General features: G+C 35.4%; 1 non-coding gene across 1 annotated transcript; it reads right to left on the reverse strand.

Moving 5' to 3' along the window:
• Window positions 1–1,542: 1,542 nt before the first annotated feature.
• On the reverse strand, window positions 1,543–1,614 carry Trnae-cuc. Its single transcript has one exon. It is a non-coding gene; the product is annotated as a tRNA-Glu (tRNA).
• Between the last annotated feature and the right edge of the window lie 8,010 nt (window positions 1,615–9,624).

A 9,624-nucleotide genomic window follows, 5' to 3' on the forward strand; every position in this document is an offset into this window, starting at 1 on the left:
AAACAAATGATAATCTCACTAGATACCAAAAAAACCTTTGACAAAATCCAACACCACTTCATTGTAAATTTCCTGGAGAAATTAGGGATAACAGGAACATACATCATCATAATAAAAGCAATATACATCAACCCGACAGCCAACATCAAATTAAATGGAGAGAAACTCAATACAATTCCTCTAAAATCAGGAACAAGACAAGGCTGTCTACTCTCTCCATACCTCTTCAATATGGTCCTTGAAATTCTAGCTGGAGCAATAAGACAACAAAAGGAGATAAAGGGAACACAAATCGGAAAGGAAGTAGTCAAACCCTCACGATTTGCAGATGATATGATAGTCTACAGATGATATGATAGTCTACATTAGTGACGCAAAAATCCTCTACCAGGGAACTCCTACAACTGATAAACACCTTCAGCAAAGTGGCACTACAACTGATAAACACCTTCAGCAAAGTGGCAGGATACATGATTAACTCAAAAAAATCTGTAGCCCTACTATATACTGATGACACATTGGTGGAGAAAGAAATCAGAGAAACATCACCCTTTACAATTGCCGCAAACAACATAAAATACTTTTGGGTAACACTAACAAGAAACATGAAAGACTTGTACCATAAGAACTTTGAGTCTCTAAAGAAAGAAATTAAAGAAGATACCAGAAAATGGTAAGATCGCCCATGCTTTTAGACAGGCAGGATCAACATAGTAAAAATGGCAATCTTGCCAAAAGCAATCTAAAGATTCAATGCAATCCCCATCAAAATCCAAATACAATTCTTCACAGACCTTGAAAGAATAATTCTCAACTTTATATGGAGAAACAAAAGACCCAGGATAGCCAAAACAACCCTGTACAATAGAGGAACTTCTGGAGGCATCAGCATCCCTGACTTCAAGCTCTATTACAGAGCTATAGTCCTGAAAATAGCTTGGTATTGGTGCAAAAATAGACAGGTAGACCAATGGAATTGAATTGAAAACGCTGGTATTAAAAACCATACCTACAAATACCTGATTTTTGACAAATAACTTAGAATTATACAATAGAAAAAAGAAAGTATCTTCAACAAATGGTGTTGGCATAGGTGGATGCTGACATGTAGAAGATTCCAGATGGATCCATATCTATTGTCATGCACAAAACTTCAGTTCAAATGGATTAAAGAGATGGATTTAGCCACAATGAGCTTCTTAGAAAAGAAAGGAGATGATACACTTGAAGGAATTGGTACAGGAGTCCTCATCCTGAACATAGCACCAGTAGCACAGACACTAAGATAGACAATTAATAAATGATACCTCCTGAAACTGAGAAGCTTCTCTAAAGCAAAGGACACAGTAAATAAGACAAAACAGCAGCCCCCAGGATGGGAAAAGATAATCACCATTCCCTTATTTGACAGAGGTCTGATCTCCAAAATTTACAAAGAACTCAAGAAGCTAGTTTCCAAAACACCAAATAATCCAATTTTTTTGGTTGTGAGCCTAGCCTTTAACGGCTGAGCCATCTCTCCAGCCCAAGAGAAGAGCTGGCTTCCCTGACCGGGAATCGAACCCGGGCCGCGGCGGTGAGAGCGCCGAATCCTAACCACTAGACCACCAGGGAGCAGAGGGAGAGGGAAAGTATATGTGAAAATATTAATAATTTAATAAAAAAAGAAAAAAAATATTTAACTAAAAAAAAAGTGGGTTATAGAACTAAATAGACAATTCTCAATAGAGGAATATAAAATGGCTCAAAGACACATAAGAAAGTGTTCAATATCCTTAGCCATCAGGGAAATGCAAATCAAAACAACTCTGAGATAACATCTTACTCCTGTCAGAATGACCAAAATCAAAAACAACAATGACAGTTCATGCTGGAGAGGATGTGGAGAAATGGGAACACTCCTCCACTGCTGGTGGGAGTGCCAACTTGTACAGCCACTTTGGAAATCAGTATGGCAATTCATCAAGAAAATGGGAATCAGTCTACCACAAGATCCAGCAATTCCAATCTTAGGGATATACCCAAAGAAGCACATTCATACAACAAGAACATCTGTTCAACGGTGTTCATAGCAGCACTATTTGTAATAGCCAGAAACTAGAAGCAGCCTAGATGCCCCTCAACCAAAAAAATGGATAGAGAAAATGTGTTACATTTACACAATGGAGTACTACTCAGCAGAAGAAAACAATGGAATCTTGAAATTTGCAGGAAAATGAATGGAACTGGAAGAAACCATTCTGAGTAAGGTTACCATCACAAAAAGACAAACATGATATGTACTCACTCATATGTGGACCTGCTTCATGATACATAGTAGTGACCATGCTTTATGAGAGCCGTTTTTAATGATGTTGCTCAGAATGGTTTCCTTCCACATGATGATTGAGAAGCTAATTTAAAAAAATGTGCTAGGTACCACAAGAGTAACATAACTGTGCTGTTTTCTGGATTTTGTTTTTTACTTTTTTTTTGTTGTTTTTTCTTTTTTTTAAATGGAGTGTGCTCGATGTCTCTACAATTTTGTTCAAATGACTGCAGAACCTGGAAAAGCTGTTGCTGCTATTGATGCATAACATACTGCTTATATATATATATAATAACTTTGGAAAAAAGTATCCCAGTTTACTGTGTTAAGTTGGCATTTTACAGAAACTAACAGCCATATTGATCTAGAAATGTTGAACTTAATTTTTTCCATTTGTACAGGGGTAATACACTATATTAAATATGTAAGTTCTTATCTATGTTGGTCTGATTACAAAAACTAATAAAGTATTCTCTAAAAAAAAAAAGACAAACATGGTATGTACTCATTGATATGTGGATTTTAGGCATAGAGTAAAGGATTACCAGCCTACAATCTACTCCACACTGCCAAAGAAGCTAATAAACAAGGAGGACCCTAAGAGAGACATACGTGGTCCCCTGGAGAAGGGGAAAGATCTGCTGAGAAAAGTAGGAGCACGGGAAGAGGGGGGAGGGAGCTTGGAGAATGAGGATGGGAGAAGAGGAGGGATGCAGAGGACATGAGGGAGCAGAAAGTTTGAGTCAGGGGATGAATAGATGATAACAAGAATGGAGATACCATAATAGAGAGACACATTTTTGATTTAGGGAGAAATCAGACACTAAGGAAATGTCTGGAGATCTACAAAGATGACACCAGCTAACAATCTAAGCAACAGAGGAGAGGCTACCTTAAATGTCCTCCCCTGACAATGAGATTGATGACTAACTTATATGCCATCCTATAGCTTTCATTCAGCAGCTAATGGAAGTAGAAGCAGACACCCATAACTAATCACTGAACTGAACTTAATCCCAGATTCAGAGTAGGAAGAGTAAAGAGCACAGGATTCCAGACCAGGCTGGTGAAACCCATAGAAACAGTTGACCTGAACATTGGGGAACTCTTGGTCCCCAGACTGATAGCTGGAATACCAGCATGGGACTGATCCAGACCCCAGGAACATGGGTTTCTGTGAGGAAACCTCAGAAATCTATGGGACCTCCTGTAGAAGTTCAGTACTTATCCCTAGCATAGGTGTGGACTTTGGGAGCCCATTCCATATAGAGGAATACTCCCTGAGCCAACACACATGGGGGTGGGCCAGACCCTCTCCCAAAGTATACAATAGACACTGATCACACCCTATGGAAGGTCTCATCATCCCTGGGGAACAGAAAGGATATGTGATAGATAGGGTTTTAGTTTCAGGGGTAGTGGTAGGGGAGGATGGGTGGGAGAAGGGAACTGGGATTATAATGTAAATCAATCCTGTTTTTAATTCAAGTAAAACAAAGTTGAAAAAAGAAAAAATTATTTCTACTTACATAACACATCTATATGTGCTTATAAAGAGTTAGTTTGCAACAAGGAAGAAAGGCAGAGAAAACTTCTTATACTTAAAAACAATATTACCTATAATGAAACTGAAACTTTTGTGATTGCTGCTTACATAGGATGACTTAATTACTAAAGTTTATTAGGTTATATTTTATCCTCATATAGTGACTCTTTTAGTGAAGTCAAGGAAGAACAGGGTATTTATTAAGTAGTCTATTATGTTTTATCTATCATTCAGAGAATGGTAAATACAAGCAAAAAATAAGTTTATCTTGTTATCAAAAAATTTATAAATGACTATAAAACAGCTTTTATGAAAAATGTTAAACAAATCCTGTCTTAAGAAGTCTCAGCTTACACTGATCTCCACAGAAAAGAATTCTTATTATACTAATCTCATAACCTTGATAATACAAAAAATAATAGGCAGGAGCTTAGCCTCAATGTAATGAACAGGTTATAAGGCAAAGTGGTATTGTATAATGCTCTTTCCTCCTAGACAAAGGGATCATATTTTCCTTGGCTTCTCTTGTGTGTCAGTGGATGAGAAACAGCATTGCCGGTTTATATTATTTAGTCAAGGTAGATCAGATACATCCAGAAATAAGGTCCAACTTATTATCGCATCCATTTCTGAACATGCTGGAAACAATATCCCAGAAGACATACAGGATCATGACAAACATAAACATGTATGTCTCACTGACTTTTCCTGAGTTATTTAATACCCTCATTGTGCTAATGGGAATAATTAGTGTGAATGTAAAGAAAATGCTAAGGCTAGCAAATGTCAGAAGTACTTGCTTATTAACTTTCAAGTTGACATAAAAATGGGATTCATTGTATGTAACAATTTTGCATATATACGCCAGTATGCTTTATTCTAAGTGATCCCAGTGCCTTCCCATGTTTCCTTCTGTACTTTAGTTGCTGCTTCCTCTCCTCCTTTCATGGAATCTCCATTAACCAACTGATTTCCTTGTCCCTCAAGGTGACGGCCACACTCTGACAAGCCCATTTCTTGGTTTATGCCACGTCTGATAACAAGAACACACACACACACACACACACACACACACACAAATATACATATGCACACTATATATATGCATATATATATATGAGATTAAAATAATTAATTTGATAAAGATGTACTACACATCTGCAGCTAAGCACAGAGCTGAACTGTGGAATCCAATTGCAGGGAAGGAGGATTGATGAGCAAAGGGGTCAAGACCAGGCTGATGAAATCCACAGAAACAGCTGACCTGAACAAGGGGGAGCTCATGGACGCCAGACTGATCGCCGGGAAACCAGCAGAGAACCGTTCCAGACCCCCTGAAAGTGGATATCAGTTTGAAGTTCTGGGCAATCTATGGGGCCTCTGGTAGTGGTCAGTATTTATCTCTAGTACACAAATGGACCTGGGGAGCCCACTCCACACAGAGGGGGCTTCTCTCAGCCTATACACACTGAGGAGGGTCTAGGCCCTGCTCCAAAGGATATGACAGACTTTGAAGATCCACTATGGAAGGCCTCACCCTGGGGAGCAGAAAGGGTTTGGGATAGGCGGTCGGTGGCAGGCAGGGGAGACTGGGAAGGAGAAGAAAATGGGATTGACATGTAAAACAAACTTGTTTCTAATTTAAAGAAAAAAATTTTACTTAAAAAACGATGTCCTGCACAACAATGTGAAATCTGTTTTCTCTAATTAAAGTTATAAGAGGTTAACTGTCTTATGTATGATAGACTAAATCTCTCCATTTTTTTAAAAAAATGTATTTCTGAAAGCACAAGATAATTAAAACATAATTTTCTTTCTTTTCTTACCCCAAACCCACCAATATACAGCATCTTGCTTTCTGTCAAATGAATGGCCTTTATTTTTCATGAATTGTTATCACATGCACATGTATAAAATGCTGTTAACATATCTCTTCATCTCTCCAAATAGATATTCTCCTTGTTTATGATGTCCATGATAATTATTGGACTTAATTATTTCCCACTGGCAATGTTATGCTACCAAATTTACTACAATAAATTTAGTATTTTACAGTTAATTTCATCTATTTCTGGCCTTTACATTTAGTTTTAGTATGCCCATGTTAATAAACATGTTGTGTAAATCCTTAGTCATCATCTGATTACCTTCCATGAAATGTGACATTTCTGCAAAATGTAAACTGGTGTGCTTGAGAAAGAATGACTGATGTGCTACCAAGTATATCAAATCTCAACTATTTTTTTGTTTTATATCACTTGTTCTGTTTTTATTTAATATCCTTATTATTTAAAAGCACGCATTCTTCATTTAAATTTTTGATTATGTTTGACTTAATAACATAAATGTAACAAACATAAACTGTTATTTTAAAAATATTCATAATATATAATATATAAATTACACGTGCCCTATGCTCTTATTTAAATGTGGATAGTAAGTGAAAGAATGTAAACTGATTTTCAGATAATCCTAGGAAACTATCTTTAATGATTCTTATGAGACATGGAAAATTAATAACCATTGATGCTAGTATACCTCCCTGCAAAATTAAATTTTAACAGAGCCTTATGATTTATTGAATCTACTTTCATGATTAATAGTTAATGGAGGAACATACAAGGAATTGTGGTGTTTTGTAAGGTCTCTATTTCAAAAGTATGAACTTGAAATGGAGGAATTATATAGAGACTGTATATTTACTGTTATAAGACCCCCAAAAATAATGTGTTCTAACCTCTTCATTTTGTAGAGTGGCTTAACTCGGGTTTAAAAGCAGTAGTTTGTTTTCAGAAATCCTTTAAGTAGAGAGTGATGATATGAACTACCAATAACTCCATAATGAACTTAAGAGCTGATACAGGAGTTGGATATTTTCATTTTTTCCATTTACATATAAGGCCTATATATGTTCTCATGGGTAAGTTTTAATGCAAGCTAACATTATCTCCAAAGAAAACTATATTCTTACCACTCTACACAGTTCTCATAAAACAATAGTTATCACATTTAGCCACTGGTGTTTTTGTTGTTGCTGCAAAATATACTATTTTGGTGACTACTTGTAAAATAAAAAATAAAAACAGAAGTGGAGCAAAATAAGTTTAACTTATTTAAGTTTTGTTTTTGGAAAGACATTGTGAGACTAGCTAACAGTATGGAGTTGTATTAAAGCAGTTGAGGCTCTATCATTAGAAAGGGGCACTTTAAATTCAATAGTACCACAATTCTATGAACATCTTGATTGCCAGGAAAAGACTGTATTTGAATAATCTTTAAATTCGCTTTTAATTAATGAAGCTTGATAGAATAAATTTGATAAACATGGAAGCTCTAGCAATAAAATTTTAAAAAATCACTAGATACTTACAAAGTAATCCTTACATTTAAATTTTCTGCAAAAAACGTGATATTCTTCCTCACATGTGGATTTATATTTCTTTCAGTCATGTATTTCTTAGTCTTAGCTGAAACTATTTAGAAAACTGTTCATGTCACATTTTTCTCCCCAGACACATTCCGGACTTACTGAAAAAAATCTCACAAGTTATCTTGTTTTTTGAAAGATTTCCAGCAATATTGTCTGACCAGATACATTGGATAAATGAACTTCAGATCAGTATGTGAAATGAACTTCCTCCAAACTGAGTTTATATCCTGGGCTCTGCCATCAAACAGTAGCTGACATTCGAAAGAAGGAGCTTTGGTCTGATGCCTACTGAGAAAATACCTGTGATTCAAAGAATTAAGGTGAACTTTTTTTTTAAGCTTCCATACTTCTGCACAGTGTCCACTGATTTGGAGTCAGTTAACTCAATACTCTGCTTGCAGATATCTTTCAACTCCCCAACCAAGGAAAACCAAGGATTTTTATTGCTTCTCACAGGTTCTTATGAAGAATATCGCCATTACCATGCCATTAAATAGTTATAATACTGTAAGTGACAAGTTAAAAGGCAAGGTTATTTTCCAAATTAATGTTATCTCTTTCTAAATGTGTTAGCTTATCCTACCCATAGTACTTCCCTTAACATACCTGAAAATCACTAATCTTTACCATTTGTGTTTGAAAAATGTAACAGTAACCATTTTAAAAAAAAAAGTGTATATTCTTACCTGTTGATCTCTACATTGTCTTAGAATTAACAGTTGAAATTAAATAATTATTTTACATACTGACAATTTTTTTTCTTTTCTTCCTGCTCAGTACCTTTTAGCTATCCTCATGTTACTTCGTGTTGGAATGGAAAATACAAGGTACATTTAAATGGGTTGAGATGGACCTTTGAACAGAAGAAATAAAGAAACTCAATCTATATTATGCCTCTGTGCTTGCTTTACTGAATTGCTGTGCAATGCGACACCTGCTATTCTCTTGTTCATGTGGTCACACCTGGACTGTACATGCAAGGGTGAATCTACTTAGTCCTTCCAAGTCTTGCTTAAATTTCCTCATGTGAAAACAAGAATAGAAATTACCTGATCAAGGACAGTTTAGACAGGAGGCATGTAGTATTAGCAGCAGATATAAGTAGACTATACTCCATTATTATGCCACAAGACATTACCAATTAGCATAAATTTAAATAGAATAAATTGTTGGAGAAGGAAGGAAAACAGCATATTTGTAGTGAGTCCTGATTCTCAATTTAGCTTCATTTGGTTCAATTTAACTTCCCTCAAAGACAAAGTATGTGACTTATTTTACTCATTAACTTGTATTTAAATTGGAAAAAAAAAGAATCTGAAGAAAAACAAACAGCTCCTACCTCCTTTCTTGCTGGAATCCTGTGTTAACACATGGAAGCCAAGGGAGTAGAAAGAATTAACAATGTGGAATCCACAATAACAAATCGCAGGAAGAGGAAAATAGCAAGTCAAAATTGGATTTGTAGACCCAAGAAAAGGTAGCCTTGCTCCAAGAAAAGAAAGAAAAAACATGGAGTTTCTCAAGATGTTTATTACTAGGTTTTGCCTGTTAGCTGTACAGAGCACATGCTACATTTTTAAAGGCTTTTCAATAAAATGCACATAGCAAGTTCTATAAAAATAATAAAATAGTATCTGCAATGTTTAATAATAGAAAGCATATTAGAATTTGCATGAAATTTAGAGGACTCGGGATATTAAAAACTTTATGAAGAAAAGGTTGTAACAATGTCTGGTTCGATTTTTGAAGAAGTCCGTTGCTGATTTTACTTCAAAATTTGAAGGTTTAGTCATCAGAGTATAGCCATGTGATCTGAAATGCCTGATTGAAGTGTGAGTTCTTATGCACAGATATTAAACATTTTTATTAATAAGACGAAAAGCAGGGTATGTATATCAAAGTTTCTAAAGTCATTGTCACATTCCAGTAACTCATAAAGACTACCACTGCCATCTTGTGTCTTTAAGACTATTTACCTTAAAATTATACACACATTTTCAATCTGATGATCAATCAAATAGCTTAGTAAAGGAATATGATACGATTGTATTCAAGGGACAAATTTCTGATACTATATATACTCAAACATAATTATTTATAAAAGGAAGATTGTGGCTTTAACAATGTAGATAAATATAAAACCAAAGAAAATGAGTATATTTTTATAGATCCTTTTCGTTTTTTAAGTGTGTGTGTGTGTGTGTGTGTGTGTGTGTGTGTATTTGTGTTAATCATTAGATAAACTGGAGCTAGAGGTATATACTGGTAGGCAGGTCTCATGTGTGCTGGAAACAGAACTTATATCCTCTGGAAGAGTAATAAATGTTTTATTAACTAAGT

This window comes from Cricetulus griseus, chromosome 4, assembly GCF_003668045.3.
Source record: "Cricetulus griseus strain 17A/GY chromosome 4, alternate assembly CriGri-PICRH-1.0, whole genome shotgun sequence".
Taxonomy (NCBI): domain Eukaryota; kingdom Metazoa; phylum Chordata; class Mammalia; order Rodentia; family Cricetidae; genus Cricetulus; species Cricetulus griseus.